Source organism: Schistocerca nitens, chromosome 4 (genome assembly GCF_023898315.1).
Source record: "Schistocerca nitens isolate TAMUIC-IGC-003100 chromosome 4, iqSchNite1.1, whole genome shotgun sequence".
Classification (NCBI taxonomy): domain Eukaryota; kingdom Metazoa; phylum Arthropoda; class Insecta; order Orthoptera; family Acrididae; genus Schistocerca; species Schistocerca nitens.
In genome coordinates this window covers 797999782-798016872 of record NC_064617.1, presented here as the reverse complement: position 1 = coordinate 798016872, position 17091 = coordinate 797999782, and the positions used below count along the sequence as shown (strand labels likewise).

The 17091-nt window shown below is 43.0% G+C and overlaps 1 non-coding gene across 1 annotated transcript; it reads right to left on the bottom strand.

Annotated features, from left to right (window-relative positions):
- Nucleotides 1–16511: 16511 nt before the first annotated feature.
- Nucleotides 16512–16589, bottom strand: Trnaa-cgc (transfer RNA alanine (anticodon CGC)). The gene has a single exon. It is a non-coding gene; the product is annotated as a tRNA-Ala (tRNA).
- Between the last annotated feature and the right edge of the window lie 502 nt (nt 16590–17091).

Sequence of the window (17091 nt, the reverse complement as noted above, 5' to 3'; positions counted from 1 at the left end):
AGTGTATTTTGGCACCTGCGTTCCGGAGCTCGACATGCTCTCCTTAGCCTGTTTTGCCCGCTGTTCTCCGTCACTCCGTAATCAAGTTGCTAAATTCGCCCTCTCCCTCTCTGTGTGTGAACTCCCCTCATGCACTATATACTTAAAATTTGTTTTCCTTTTATTGCAGTCTGTTCAGCATTTAGGTGATCTTTTCATTAATGCTTGAGTATAGAATTAATTGGCTGTAATACGTTCTAGATCATATACATTAGCGACGGCTGTGGTCGAACTTTAAGCTGCAAAGTTCTTGCTTGTCCGATTGTTGCATGAATTGTAAAATCGGGCATTGTCATGACAAGCAAACGCCAGCGGCCCGATGAATTTTGTTCGTTTTTTGTACTCATGTTGGGTTGGGTTGTTTGGGGGAAGAGACCAAACTGCGAAGTCATCGGTCTCACCGGACTGGAGAAGGACGGCGAAGGAGGTCGGCCGTGCCCTTTCAAAGGAACCATCCCGGCATTTGCCTGGAGCGATTCAGGGAAATCACGGAAGACCTAAATCAGGATGGCCGGACGCGGGATTGAACCGTCGTCCTCCCGAATGCGAGTCCAGTGTACTAACCACTGCGCCACCTCGCTCGGTACTTATTTTGGAAGCTGTTGCTAATGAGATCATGCAGCCGCGCGGTCTGAGGCGTCCTGTCATGGTCCGCCCCCCCCCTCCCCCCAATGGAGGTTTGACTCCTCCCTCGGGCATGGGTGTGTGTTTGTTGTCCTTAGCGTAAGTTAGTTTAAGTTAGATTAAGTAGTGCGTAAGCTTAAGGACCGATGACCTCAGCAGTTTAGTCTCATAAGACCTTACCACAAATTTCCAAATTTGAGATCTTGCATATCTCTTACTATAAGGAATTCATTGTTTCACCGTGGTATATTTTATTACTACTTTGATCTCGTGCTTAAGTATTAGCGCTCAAGCATTTCTTGTTACTTTTAAGTTTGCTTAAGTGATTTTTTTTTGGGGTGGGGGTGGGGGGCTGGGCTTGTTAACAGTTGGTTGTTTAATCAGATTAATTATTGTGTATGGTCATTATTGCTAAACAATTAACCAGTTAATCACATTTATTTTAATTATGTAGTCATTGCAACACTTAGCTATTGGTCGGTGTTCGGGGCGGAGTTTGCATTTGGTATTTTTGTATCGGATCTTGGAAATTTACTTATTTGATGGTCAGTTTTGCATGAATTATATGTCTGTTTGTTTGCCCTCGGCTTTACGAGGTGTTCATAGCGTTGGGGCCTTTGAGCGCGGCTTGATATCCACCACCCGCCAATTCACCGGGCGTGACTAGCCCACGTCGGCTGTGTACGCGTGTGCGGCATGGTGCTCCTCGTCTTGTCTTGCGATGGCCACTGAGATGGCGAGGCCTCCTCGCTTAACTCGGCATCTCACTATAAGTTAAGTTCTTAATCTTATGGCATTCGGCCTTAAGTCTAAATCAAGGTTTCCACTACATAATTACGTAATTGAAACACATAAGCCCAGTACAGAGATGGGGCCCCTCCACGCCCGCACCAACGTGGTGACCAGACCAAAAGTTCTACTGTCACTTCCGTCAACATGTTAGTTATCTAGTAAATGGATCACAGGATGCTGGGCTGTCATGTTATCCGTGCGTCTGGGTAACACTACGCATTAACACGGTCCATCAGGTGATAGATAGTGGACGAAACGCGAGTGAGGGTAGCAATTTGAAGAACAGAGGGAAAAAAGTGCCAAGGCTCGTGCCGTAGAAAAAAAACCTCTGTGGCAGTGGGATGGGTAGTAAGAGCAGTAGTGGCTTACTAGCTGCGATAGTTCATGCAAGGTTGGATTTGTTAGTGTGGGTATCATGCATCATTACCGTGGCAAGCGATGGCGATGTATCATAGTTGCTGCAGCCGCTACATTCCTGGAACAATCAAGATCGTTATATAGTAGTGGGAGATCGGCCATAGATCATCTCACTGTGTGAGGGGTGTATGCAGCTTGTCTGCATGCAGTGTATGGTACGGCTTCCCGGCGTGGTGCCAGTTATTCGGCAGTGTGTTCCAGCTGGATATCCAGTAATGGCCTCTGATTAACAGGGGCTCACCTGTTGCTAATGAGATCTTGCAGCCGCGCGGTCTGAGGCGTCCTGTCACGGTCCGCCCCCCCCTCCCCCCCACACACACACCCCTCACACAGTGAGAGGATCTATGGCCGATCTCCCACTACTATATAACGATCTTGATTGTTCCAGGAATGTAGCGGCTGCAGCAACTAGGATACATCGCCATCGCTTGCCACGGTAATGATGCATGATACCCATACTAACAAATGTACATGGACCTCGACACCATTCTGTTCAGTGTGCTACGCCTGTTGAGCATAGGGTAGAGCTGTTTGAGCCTCTCGCTTGCTCGGTTGGTCATGTGTTGTATGTGGTCCCCCCAGAGTAATTGCAGGCCGTAATGGCCGAGCGGTTCTAGGCGCTACAGTCTGGAGCCGCACGACCGCTACGGTCGCAGGTTCGAATCCTGCCTCGGGCATGGATGTGTGTGATGTCCTTAGGATAGTTAGGTTTAAGTAGTTCTAAGTTCTCGGGGACTGATGACCTCAGCAGTTAAGTCCCATAGCGCTCAGAGCCATTTGAACCAGAGTAAATTCCGGACCAGCCAGACAGCGAGGTATTTGACTTTGTCATGGAAACGCATTGGGCGTGCATATAGAGTCATTGGTCTTGATACACTTCTTAACAGGCCATGGCCGTATCCAGTATACCTAAGAAGAATCAAGAAGCGCACCATTGACCCATGCGGATAAGGCCATATTGGAACCAGAGACCATATTGTAGTGCAGTGTCCACGTGATGATGTGGATAAGATAACATTAACAACAAATGTCACTATGGAAGAAATCATAGCAGATGCCGCGTTATGCTGTACAGTTGACACCACAGCCAATAACATATCTACAATAGAGATGACAGGTATTACCATACTCAAGAAAGTGTAAGAGCAGAGTGTAAAGTAGCAGCATACGTGGGCGACAGAAACACTATAAATCAACATATTGTAAGAACGAAATCTACTAGTATGACTGAGCAATATCCACAACCTCTAACTCCAATAAGGTCACAAGTCACATCTGACGCAAATCGAAGGCGCTTCCTCTGAGTATCGCTCTGGGGAAGATCCCGATTCACAGCTGCAGCAATCCTACAGGCCGCCGACCCATCTTTGGAACTAGACGACAGGACGAGCGACGACTCTGAAAAAGAGTGAAACGGTTTGGAAAATTGAGATATGTTTCATGCTTGGTGGTAACCAGTAGTATTGGTAGCGATTGTAGATGTAGACATGTTGTGATTAGAACAAGTTAGCATACTTAGATAAGCGAAAACTTTGGAGTGTCCTGAGTCTTGCCAGGACGCACAACTTCCAGAGTTCAACACAGTGTAGTAGTTTGTAGTCGTAGCATGGCGAGCGTCATGGGAATGGCAAGACTCGAAGAAAATTCTGGGAGAGCCATTAAATAAATAGCGCTCAACATAGACGTAGATGATAGGATAGTCTAAAGTAAACTTTCTTTCCTTGTATTTTAATTTTTCCAAATATTTATGAACAAGGCTATTTGTATGTGTTTACGTATGACGATGTAATGGTTGTGGAAAGCGGCTCGGGTCCTCGCCCAAGGGACGGGCACCCCGCTGAGGAACAACAAAACAAAACACCAGGGCAAAGAAAATGACTTAATACAATAATACAATTTCCATCAACATTTAGAGATAATTTAAAAGTAATGTATTGTAACGACCCGCTGTAGTTAGCAAGAGAGCGAGCCACAGTAATGTAGCAGCAATAAAAAAATTAAAAAATTAAAATAAAAAATGTCCGCTACCCTAAGCCATCCTAGCCAAGCCTTGTCTCCGCCAACCCGGCCTTGTCTTTTGTTGCCTTAACGTTTGCTTGATCTGAAGATCTTTCAATCCTTGATTGTTGTAATTTTTAAAATCTTTGTTCCCTTCTGTTTGTACCCAAGGGCGTTCCATATCTTTATTGTAATCCTGAACCTGTAAATTTTAAATTAGTGTCAAATGCTGAACTTGTAAAATTTTGAGTATTGCTACCTTCCTGTTTGAGACGTTGATAAACCGTCAGCGCCAAAGGCGCCCTCAAGTTATTTTAATGGTAATCCCGAACTTATAAAATTTTTCTAAATAGCGGCAATCTTCGTTGTTTGAAGTTTCTTACTAATGAGTGGTTTTCAGATTGTTATGATAATGCTCTTTCTGTAATTGTAGGGAAATCAGATTTGCCTGGTTGAAATCTTACGCATGCCTAAAGCACTCTCGAGCTGAATGTTGAACTTCTTATTGTAAAGAGGTATTACTGGCGGTAAAACCCATCTGCTGATTTTAATATCTCGTTTCCTAATTTACTTCCCTCAGCATCACCGGATCTAATTAGGCTACATTTTATTCTTTTTACTTTTGTTGATGTTCATCTTACATCCGCTTTTCAAGACACTTACCATTCCGTTCGACTTCTCTTAAGTCGTTTTGCTGTCTCTGAGAGAATTACATTGTCACTGGCAAGCATCAAAGTTTAATTCCTTCTCCAAATAAGGCTATGTTATGGACTTAAAGTAATTATTTTATTGTTTCCATTTTGCTTTGTCCTTTTTTCTTTTGAGAAGTTTGAGGAATTCAAGCTAGGCCTTAATTATCCCACTGAAATGTAGTTAAATTGCTACTTGGATTATAGGTACTGGATTTTCATTCTCAGAAGTTTTTGGTCTATTCATGGTAGTTAAGATTTTTGAGATTAGTATGGTCATTTTAATATTTTTTAAAATTCTTTTGATATTAATAAACTGTATATTCTACTGAAGTACATATGAGCCCCTCTAATCTCCAGTCACTTCCGCTCCTCATCCTATGCTCTGCCAAATACTGATTACCATAATTCTGATTTACAACACTATTGATGATTGCTTGCAACAATTTATAGTGTTTTATCTCCAAATTAAGTTGAAAACATAAAATAATATTTAGTAATTTTGTTACAGCTACTGTATTTCTGTTATTTTCCCCCATTTACTTCTTTGATTTGTATCACCAGGATTAGGCGCTTCAAGCACTCTCTTACATCAGACATTACAAACACGTGTCATTTTTAAAACTTATATTTCAGCCGTAAATCACGCACATTACCAGATAATTATAAGATGACAAGTTTAAAAGCAAAGAACAAAAGTTGGGAGAGTAAAACGTTAGAAAACTAAATAACAACTCAAAGTAACTTCCATTCATGTGCATTATAACTGATCACATTACACTGTAATTCGTAAACTGAAAAGGTCTAGTATGGTGTCCACAGCGTAAGCTTATCTGCAGTTCCATTGTGGGAACTGAAGGCTAGAGTTGACTACATAACGATAATTTTATGTACAGCCAACTGTAGTCTGTGAACGTACGTGTAGTACATGTGCAGTACACAACAATAGCAACAACGCTGATAATAACACATGTAGTAATAAATAAATGGCATTTAAGACATGTTACTGTAGTTCGCACTTTGTTAACCAATTATTAATTAATTAATTATGTGTGACAGACTCCTTTCCAGTTTCTTGTCCTTGAATGACCTACAGTTTTCCAGTTTCAACTTAATCACTTCTGGATATCCTTGTAAATGTCGTTTTTTATTCATCAGTCTGCCGACTGGTTTGATGCGGCCTACCGAGGATTCCTTTTCTGTGCCAAAGTCTTCATTTCAGAGTAGCACTTGTACCCAGTACTCTAAATTACAGTATCTGTTGGATGTCTCTGTCTTCCCCTACGACATTTACTCGCTAGGCTCGCTCTGGAACTATGGGAGTTATCCCTTGATGTCTTAAGACATGTGTTATAATTCTGTTGTCCGCAGCTCGTGGTCTCGCGGTAGCGTTCTCGCTTCCCGAGCACCGGGTCCGGGTTCGATTCCCGGCGGGGTCAGGGATTTTCACCTGCCTCGAGATGACTGCGTGTTGTTGTGTTATCTTCATCATCATCATTCATCCCCATTACGGTCGGAGGAAGACAAAGGCAAACCATCTTCGCTAGGACCATACCTAATACAGCGGTGCGGGTCTCCCGCATCGTCCCCTACGCTGTGTCAAGGAGTATGAGACATCATCATATAATTCTGTCCTTTCTTCTCGCCAATATTTTCCAAACGTTTCTCTAATCTTTGATTCTTCAGAGAGTCTCCTCATTGCTTAACTTACCAGTTCACTAAATTTTCAATGTCCTTCTATAGGACCATATCTTAAACGCTTTTGTGCTCTTCTTTTCCGGTTTTCCCCACAGTCCATGACTCACTAACAAACAATGCTGTGTTTCAAACGTACATTTTCAATAACTCTTCCTTACACTCAGGCCGCTGTTTGATACAAGTAAACTTCCTCGGATCAAAAATGCCTCTTACTTTACACTATTATGCTCTGTCCAGCATGCCTTATTTTGCTTCCATATCAGCAGAATTCCTTAACTTCGTACCCCTCTAATTTAATGTTATGTTTGTTGGACATCTCGTTTCTACTACTGTTCATTATTTTCGTCTTGCTTCGGTTCACTCTCAATCCTTAGCAGGCGCTCTTTTGACTGTTGAATCCTTTTAACGGATCCTGCAATTCTTCCTCACTTTGACTGAGAATAGAATGTCATCAGCAAATATTATCCTTTCACCCTAAAGTTTAATCCCTCTCCTACACATTTCATTTTCGACAATGATTCTTCCTTGAATAAAGTTGAATGAAATGAGCGTATGGCATGGTTGGCCGGGAGGTCACTATTCGGTGAAGTTCGGCCGCCAATTGCAAGTCTTATTTCATTCGACGCCACATTGGGCGACTTGCACGCCGATGAGGAGGATGAAATGATGATGAGGACAACACAACACCCAGTCCCCAAGCGGAGAAAATCTCCAACTCGGCCGGGAATCGAACCCGGGCCCGCTTGCATGGGAGGCGAGCACGTTTCCACCCAGCTAAGCAGGCGGACCTTGTATAAAGTGAAGAATAGGGACGAAAGGCTTAATATCTGTCCGAGCACTACGCTCTTGGTCTGCCATTCTTTTATTGCAACTGTTTTACACTCCTGTTTTCTTCTGGTTTCTGTGGACATATTCCTTTGCTTCTGTTTTCTTTTTTCTTGTTTCTTTTTTTCTCATGTGAGCAATGACATCTAACAGCAGTCAATGTCAGCTCTACAGAGGGAATCAAGTGGAGAGAAGAGGTTGACTGGTCCGGAAGAGGAAAAAGAGTAATCCTGTGGACAGAGTGCAGTGATGGTGTCTATGTCAATGATCACCGATAAAGCTGTAATACCCTCTTGACTTTAATTATCTCCACTACTGAGTCAGTTGTTAAGGGGGGTAGGACGTCAAACGGACCGACTTGGAGCAGGAGAGGCACCACAGGACATTTTAATTTCCACTGTCTATACTTTTACAAAAAAATTCATAAAACTTTGTCAGCATGACCAGGAAGGATTCAGAATTCACACTAATAGCAGTGGAAGGTCGAAAACATAACCAAATAATTTTTTTTACCTGTGAAATTTCATCATTTTTTTCAGTTACTAATGGCACAAAACTCTACCATCTGGTGAGCAAGATGTATGAAACAGGCGAAATACCCTCAGACTTCAAGAAGAATATAATGATTCCAATCTCAAAGAAAGCAGGTGTTGACAGATGTGAGAATTACCGAACAATCAGTTTAATAAGCCACAGCTGCAAAATACTAACGCGACTTCTTTACAGACGAATGGAAAAACTAGTAGATGCCGACCTCGGGGAAGATCAGTTTGGATTCCGTAGAAATACTGGAACACGTGAGGCAATACTGACCTTACGACTTATCTTAGAAGAAAGATTAAGGAAAGGCAAACCTACGTTTCTAGCATTTGTAGACTTAGAGAAAGCTTTTGACAATGTTGACTGGAATACTCTCTTTCAAATTCTAAAGGTGGCAGGGGTAAAATACAGGGAGCGAAAGGCTATTTACAATTTGTACAGAAACCAGATGGCAGTTATAAGAGTCGAGGGTCATGAAAGGGAAGCAGTGGTTGGGAAGGGAGTAAGACAGGGATGTAGCCTCTCCCCGATGTTATTCAATCTGTATATTGAGCAAGCAGTAAAGGAAACAAAAGAAAAATTCGGAGTAGGTATTAAAATCCATGGAGAAGAAAGAAAAAAACTTTGAGGTTCGCCGATGACATTGTAATTCTGTCAGAGACAGCAAAGGACTAGGAAGAGCAGTTGAACGGAATGGATGGTGTCTTGAAGGGAGGATATAAGATGAACATAAACAAAAGCAAAACGAGGATAATGGAATGTAGTCGAATTAAGTCGGGTGATGCCGAGGGAATTAGATTAGGAAATGAGACACTTAAAGTAGTAAAGGAGTTTTGCTATTTGGGGAGCAAAATAACTGATGATGGTCGAAGTAGAGAGGATATAAAATGTAGACTGGCAATGGCAAGGAAAGCGTTTCTGAAGAACAGAAATTTGTTAACATCGAGTATAGATTTAAGTGTGAGGAAGTCTTTTCTGAAAGTATTTGTATGGAGTGTAGCCATGTATGGAAGTGAAACATGGACGGTAAATAGTTTGGACAAGAAGAGAATAGAAGCTTTCGAAATGTGGTGCTACAGAAGAATGCTGAAGATTAGATGGGTAGATCACATAACTAATGAGGAGGTACTGAATAGGATTGGGGAGAAGAGGAGTTTGTGGCACAACTTGACCAGAAGAAGGGATCGGTTGGTAGGACATGTTCTGAGGCATCAAGGGATCACCAATTTAGTATTGGAGGGCAGCGTGGAGGGTAAAAATCGTAGGGGGAGACCAAGAGATGAATACACTAAGCAGATTCAGAAGGATGTAGGTTGCAGTAGGTACTGGGAGATGAAGAAGCTGGCACAGGATAGAGTAGCATGGAGAGCTGCATCAAACCAGTCTCAGGACTGAAGACCACAACAACAACAATGGCACTATTTGTTGCTGTAGGTACACTTTTCTTCATAAGTAAGAGAGATTCTTCGATGAATTGTGCACAGCATACAAACCATACTTAAAGGTGTATGAAACTATAGAATTTTCGAAATCTATTAAAACTATGGTAAAAATTGTAATTACCTATAAAACTTGTGTTTTTCCTAAACATGAAGTTTAAAATATAACACTTCATTCGTTTCTTCATAAATTAAATAAATTCTAGAGTTTCGTACACCTGTGAGTATGGTATGTATGATGTGCAAAATTCATCTAAGAATCTCTCTAACTTATGAAGAAAAGTGTACCTATAGGAACAAATGCAGCCATTAGTAAGTGAAAAAATGATGAAATTTCACACGTAAAAATAAAAAATTATTTCGTTATGTTTTCGAACTTCCACTGCAATGAGTGTGAATCCTGAATCCTTCCTGGTGATGCTGACAATGTTTTATGAATTTATTTGTAAAAGTATAGACACTGGAAATTAAAATGTCCTGTGATGCCTCTCCTGCTCCAAGTCGGCCGGTTTGACGTCCTACCCCCCCCCCCCCCGCCCCCCTTAACTTACACGCGAATGTAATGCTGCCAGACTACATAAATTCCGATTTTGGGTCCACTGTCGTACAGCAGCCTGCACAGTATTGCACATTCGTCATTCCGAGACGGCGCTGAGCGCCTGCCGCTCTTTTCTACTGCTTATAGCTTCTTCGTTGGAAGCAGAGTGCCGAGTGCCTCGTAAACGGATTCTAAGGACCCCTCTTTTTTTGCCGGTTTGTTTGCTCAGGGAAATCGATTTCCCATCGCACGCGAGCGTCAACAGCACGGGAGGCAGCCCCTTCCCCCACCCCATCCACAGCTGCCTCGCCCCTCGCGGATCAGATTGTGCTTCCGTTCTGTTGCGTCCTCGCGGATTTTTTCGCCAGCAGTTGCTACCTTCGTTTGCAAACGAACAAATGTATATACGTGTGAAAGACGAACACAAGAGCACAGAGTTAAGGTAGTGATCTAAAAGCAGGCGAGAGGCCTTATGGCACTATAGGGGGACACACGTGCAGAGCAGACTTCAAGTCTCAGTGGTTCCGTCCTGTCTATCGTCTCTCGTGAATTTTCTAAATCATTTAAGGCGAATTATTGAATATTTCACCACGTAATGGTGCAGGTGAATTGTCTTGCCATTGCAGCAGCTCCGTGTTCCCGCCACAGGAATTTGCAAACGGAAAGGTGGGAGAATAGTGCCAATATAAGCAAAAATTATTTCTTTGACACATTCACAATAAGAAACCTACAACTAGTTGTAAACAAGATTGTTGTTGCTCTTCTTTAATTACGCTAGAAGATCATAACAGAAAACAACTATACAAAGAGTGTAACTGAAATGTCACACGCATATAATCCGCCTTAATTGGACGACTTGAAAAGGGAATATACTCGAGAGAAAGTATCGAGGTGCCGGAGTGGAGAAGACTTTTTACCTGTTTAATTCAGACGAATTTTGCATGAGAACGAGACATTCACTCGACCCCATCCTTACCTACCAGTTAATTAATTATGCCGGCCGCGGTGGTCTCGCGGTTCTAGGCGCGCAGTCCGGAACCGTGCGACTGCTACGGTCGCAGGTTCGAATCCTGCCTCGGGCATGGATGTGTGTGATGTCCTTAGGTTAGTTAGGTTTAAGTAGTTCTAAGTTGAGTCCCATAGTGCTCAGAGCCATTTGAACCAGCCAATTAATTATGAGCACAACGGTAACAGAAGGAAATGATGGTGGACCCTGCTAGTTAATAAAATAAGGAGTGCACACTCACAATAATTTAATAAAAATTGTAATCTACTCAAAAAAGAGAACTTTATCATAATAAACAACAGGAAAAGGGATTCTGCCTATATCCACGAAATGATATGCGGATTAAATATTACATTGAGGACATCAGAACATAAATGCACATGATTGTCGACGCACACGGTAAGTTAAAGGATAGGGTATACTGAAATATTATGAGAATAAGAGTTGGCTCGAGAACAAGGGGCTCCTACTCTCTGTGATGCAATAAATTGACGAGAGTGACTGGAGGTCCTAATGAATCAAATATTAATCTCTCAACTATATAGCAGTATTGCAATTAGTAGTGAGAGCTCAAATGAAATCACATGGAGAAACAAGCAAGGTGGACTTGCAGCAAAGCGAGTGCGTATGCTGCTGAGGGATATAGTATAAAACTGATAAGGTCCTACAATGCTGGAGCCGCAAAATACTGTACCAGTACTGAAATCTGCCGCACGTCGTCGGTAGGCAGCGTCTTGATGATGTAGGCGCCGATTTCTACCGTGCAGCGACTCTGTGTCAACTCCTGGCCGCGAAGGCTGTCTGAGAATTCTAAGTTCTTCCGAAAACGAGCGACCAAGTCGCAAGCCCGTCCGACTCTGAGGAAGATCAGATCCCGAATCTCCTGCCCGCGCAACGTAAGAGCGAAACCAATATTACTCTACTCCCTACTCTCCTCGAAAACTTCGAATCAGCATTCAGTTCTGATTCCAAAATTCCCACACACTGTCTCAGAACATCATTCGCGCCAATAGCGACCGTTCCCTCCAATTTCGAGCAGGGATACATGACGTCAACTAGTCTCAGTTTAAGTTGACCAATCATGCCTCTGCTATTCAGCTGAGGGTACAGAACTTGCCGTTTGACCGGCTTCGAAAACAACCTACCTAGATCACCGGCCATCCGGTGCCAGACAGTCACACTCAGCAGGGCACAGTCCACTAGTTTTCTCCGAATCGAGAACACAATGCAGGCAGCTCGTGCCAGGAATCTTCGTTCCAGACGCGCCGGAGCGGTAAACACATAAACCACGGCGACAGTCAGACGTCTCGCAGGTCGTTTCGCCCTGAATATAACAGGCGAAACTCGACCGACGTCAGTCGTTCCGCCAGGCGCTTAAGCCTATTATACGAACGCCTCAGAATTCAGGGAATTACAGCCCCCAACCGGAAACGCAGTGTGCCGCGTCCTCCGATGCTCGCCTCGCACAAGCCACCCAGGGAAGTAAAACAACATGTTTAGGAATCGAGTGAAAAGTATTTTTTGAGCTCTCAGTACAAATTCATTAAAATAACCTTATGCGGTCTGTTACTACCGTGCAATGACACAGAACATTAATAAAACTGATGAAAATGAGAGGCGACATGCAAAAGATGGCATGGAACCTCTCAAAGTAATTGTAATTGCTTCCAAAAAAAAAAAAAAAAATGGTTCAAATGGCTCTGAGCACTATGGGACTTAACATCTATGGTCATCAGTCCCCTAGAACTTAGAACTACTTAAACCTAACTAACCTAAGGACATCACACTACACCCAGCCATCACGAGGCAGAGGAAATCCCTGACCCCGCCGGGAATCGAACCCGGGAACCCGGGCGTGGTAAGCGAGAACGCTACCGCACGACCACGAGATGCGGGCGTAATTGCTTCCAAATTTCTGCTAGAAAACTAGAATATTGAAAATATTTAAACAGTAACATGAAACGTGTCGTCATTTTCATTTACACTTTTCAAAATTTTTTTGTAACAGTCATCGTATGGAAATTACTGACAAGGAGAAGAAACAGGACGATAGACCATCTGTTAAGACACAAAGGAATAACTTCCATGGTACTAGAGGGAGCGGTAGAGGGTAAAACCTGTAGAGGGAGACAGAGGTTGGAAAAAAAGGAGGAAGATTAGCGTTTAACTTTCGGTTTTAATAAAATTAAAACATGCCAATATCGGGCATGTTTTAATTTTAGTTTTATATTTTGACATTTCTGAAGAAGGCTACATTAATATAGCCGAACCCTAGGTAAAGTCTCTTTGCTTATGCAACTGGAGGCTGAAATTTAATATAATATATTTTTTTTCCTTTTCATAATTTCCCACCGCCTCCCCCTGCAATATTAATGTCAGTCGAGTGCACTTCAGGACGAGCAGTCGCAAGGTTTCGACGAATCTGTGTGTGTGATCCCATTGTCACAGAACGTCTGATTATTTCATTAAGGTGCTGATATTATACTGCGACTGATGCCCATCGCTCTGGCGATTTGTATTAGCGCTTCGGCTTGGAGGCTGCCGTCGTTGGGGGCGCTGGTCGGCAAATACCCTCTAGGAATCCAGGCTGTCGGGGGTGCGCCACTGTGGCAGACACACGGTGCACGGCCGACGCGAATGGCTGGCTGTCTGTCGGCCCCGAGAGTTGGTGCGAGTGAGTCCACCCTGTTCAGTGCGGCTCGAGTGTAACAGGGCAACGTGTTACTACTTGGTGTCCGTGGCCAGATCGCTGATCTGCAGTTCTTGCACCTCGTTTCTGCATGATTTGTTTCATTAACAGTTTGATAGGATGAGATTACAATACTGTAAGAGGTTGTTGATTCAAAAGGCAGATACCTTGTTACTGACAAGGGAACCTCCCCATCGCACCCCCCTCAGATTTAGTTATAAATTGACACAGTGGATAGGCCTTGAAAAACTGAACACAGATCAATCGAGAAAACAGGAAGAAGTTGTGTGTAACTATGAAAAAATAAGCAAATTATACAAACTGAGTAGTCCAAGTGTAAGATAAGCAACATCAAGGACTATGTAAGCTGAGGAGCGCCGTGGTCCCGTGGTTAGAGTGAATAACTGCGGAACGAGGGGTCCTTGGTTCGAGTCCTCCCTCGAGTAAAAATTTTACTTACTTTATTTTCGCAAAGTTACGATCTGACCGTTCATTCATTGACGTCTCTGTTCACTGTAATAAGTTTAGTGTCTGTGTTTTGCGACCGCACCGCAAAACCGTGCGATTAGTAGACGAAAGGACGTGCCTCTCCAATAGGAACCGAAAACATTTGATCGCAAATTCATAGGTCAACCGATTCCTCCACAGGAAAACACGTCTGAAATATTCTATACGACACTGGTGACGGCATGTGCTTCACATTACAGGAATATGTTGTCGACCCACCTAACTTGCACACTTGGCGAATGGGTAAAAAGTGTCTTCTACCTTGCCCGATTTTGGTTTTCTTGTGGATGTGATAATCACTCCCAAAAAAGTGATGAAGACATAAGAGTTTGTCACATAAACTGAAACAAATGAATGCAAGTTTCACAGTCGCACAGTTTTCCCTGTGCTCTGTCAAAACATACGTTTTTAACGTTTTCAAGTTTTTCCGTGTGTAGACCGTCAAATCCTGCATGTGTCCAAGCAAATCTGAACATGTCCTGGAATTTTGGAGAGCGAAGTTGATCATGTCTGAGTACATGAACTTTGATAATTGTCTGAAAATAAAAAATTAAAACTATTCACTCGAGGGAGGATTGAACCACGGACCTTCCGTTCCGTAGCTGCTCGCGGTAACCACGGGACCACGGTGCTCATCAGTGTACACGTACCTTGATGTGGCTTATCTCCGACACGGACTACTCAGTTTGTATATTTTGCTTATTTTTTTCATAGTTCCATACAACTTCTTCCTGTTTTCTCGATTGATCTGTGTTCAGTTTTTCATCGCCTATCCCTGTGCCAACTTATAACTAAATCTGAGGGTGGTGCGATGGGGAGGTTCCCTTGTGAGTGAAGTCCATTTTATTTATGATGAGTTGAATGGTTTTGTGTCGTACCTCGTGTCTGCTATTGTTTTAGTTCAGCTTGGTAGCCGTAGCTGGCGGTAGTTTTTTGTAGACATCCTCTGGTCGGCGAAGTTGTGACTACTGTGCCGTTTGAACTCTGGAAACGTCTCCTGGGCTGTGGCTAAACTATGTCTCCGCAATATCCTTTCGTCCAGCAGTGAGTCTTCAAGTTTCGCACGAGAGCTTCAGTGAAGTTTGGGAGGTAGGAGACGAGGTACTGGTGAAAGCAGAGATGTGAGAACAGGTCGCGACTTGTGATTAGGTAGCTTAGTCGGCAGAGCACTTGCCGGCAAGAGGCAGAGGTCCCGAGGGCGAGTCTCGATCCAGCACACAGTTTGAATCCTCCAGGAAGTTTCGTATCAGTACACACTCCGCTGCAGAGTGAAAGTTACATTGTGGAACTGAATTTTCTTCAGCGTTGCTGTTACTGCGAGCCCCTTGGCTTCACTGTTTTGGCGAATAATCGCTACTGGTTAAAGAAATTACTATTGCGTGTGCAGCAACAAAGCTTGGAATTCTATGAAAGATTCTGGACAGTAGACGCTACAAATTAACCAAGGACTTTGGTGCGTTATGTGCACCAGCAGCAGGCGTGGAACAAGGTCAGTGTTGTCTGTATCTGATATCACATACTAGCACACAGGTGCGGTCCACGCCAGTTGTTCCAGCACGAGAAATAACTACTTGCACTGATGCTTTTGCATGCGGAAAGCATAGCGCGTAACGCTGTACTGTTAAGGTAGAGCACTAGGCACTTGTATCACGTTGTGGAGTTTTGTGACCAGAGGTTCATTAGCTGTTAGATGTAGTGCAAATTGTTTTGAAACGTGGTATAATTTGCTATGATGGGGTAGTTCTCGTCGACGAGCATAAACGAATGCAATTGGAATTTGATAAAAAGTCAAGTGTTGATAATGGTAGTTGAAAATGAGTTTTTACTGTCATATAATTACAGTTAACTTTACGAGTAATTTTAGAATTTGGAGACAGTTTTACAATATTTTTTATTAAATGAGAATCTGTTTATTTTAAAGAGTTCTTTTCTTAAAAGACAAAAAATAGTTAATATTGAAGTTATGGAATTTCAAAAGCAAAATCTTTTTCAAAGTAACTTTGATAAAAATCCTCTAATCTTGTTGTGTTGTCCGTCGTATTTGACGGGCGGCAACGGTGTAAGTGGGCCCTGGTTCTTATACTGATCTCAGTTACAGGAAAGTGCGTGTGGTTCGTTACTAGGGGATTGGTGGTGCCAGGCCTGGCCTCCCTAAGCTGGTGGTCCAGCAGTCACGACGAAATCTCCACTGTAGCCACCAATTTTACGGTCGCAAATGAGTGCCTTAACAAATGCTATTTAGCTGATCCTCGTCAGTTGCTAACCACTAAAATTTCGGATCAATATTTAGAACTTACAAAGGGCAGTTAATTTTAATTCTCACTGTAAAAGTATATTATGAACAATTTCGGTTTTTGGTACTCTTTTAGTTAATAAAAGCACATGGCATCCCAAAGTATTGAAGATATTTTATAGCAGCGTTGAACCGCTGCCACATTTCGGTACTCATTTCATGCAGCGCTCCGAGAATTAATGGCCTGCAATGGGAAAATCAGCTAAGAGATCATCATGTTAAAGCTGAACACCTGGCTCTTGTTTAGGTGGTGGTGGTTAGTGCTTAACGTCCCGTCGACAACGAGGTCATTAGAGACGGAGCGCAAGCTCGGGTTAGGGAAGGATTGGGAAGGAAATCGGCCGTGCCCTTTCAAAGGAACCATCCCGGCATTTTCCTGAAACGATTTAGGGAAATCACGGAAAACCTAAATCAGGATGGCCGGAGACGGGATTGAACCGTCGTCCTCCCGAATGCGAGTCCAGTGTGCTAACCACTGCGCCACCTCGCTCGGCCTTGTTTAGACTGGTCACCACGCATACGCCCACTGCAGGCAGCGTAAGAGTTACAAATTGTACTGCATGCCTTTTTAATCATGTAAGTGTAAGCGATCGATTTTAATCTCGTAAAGGAGTAAGTTAGATTTAGAGGTGGGTAACGCACGATGGGCCGATATCAAGTAGCAAAAGTGTTAAGCAAACGATGCAACCTATTATCTATTTGTCTGAAATCTAGAGACACCTTTCGAATCAATTTCAATAAAGTCTTTTTGAACAAGCTTTGAGAAACTTGGTATTGGCTCAACTTACGGTGTTACATAGAAGAACACAACGGCGTTTGTAAAACTACCCGAGGACAGCAAAAATTTAAGGAACGGAATAGGATTCCTCCAAGAAGACTCCCAATGACGAAAAATACTTTCGGTAATCCTAGAAGAGGAAGCACTGCAAGAAGCCTCAACATTTATTTGTACAACGAAACACCAGTCCAAGTTCAAATTTCACTTCTTTTTTTATTC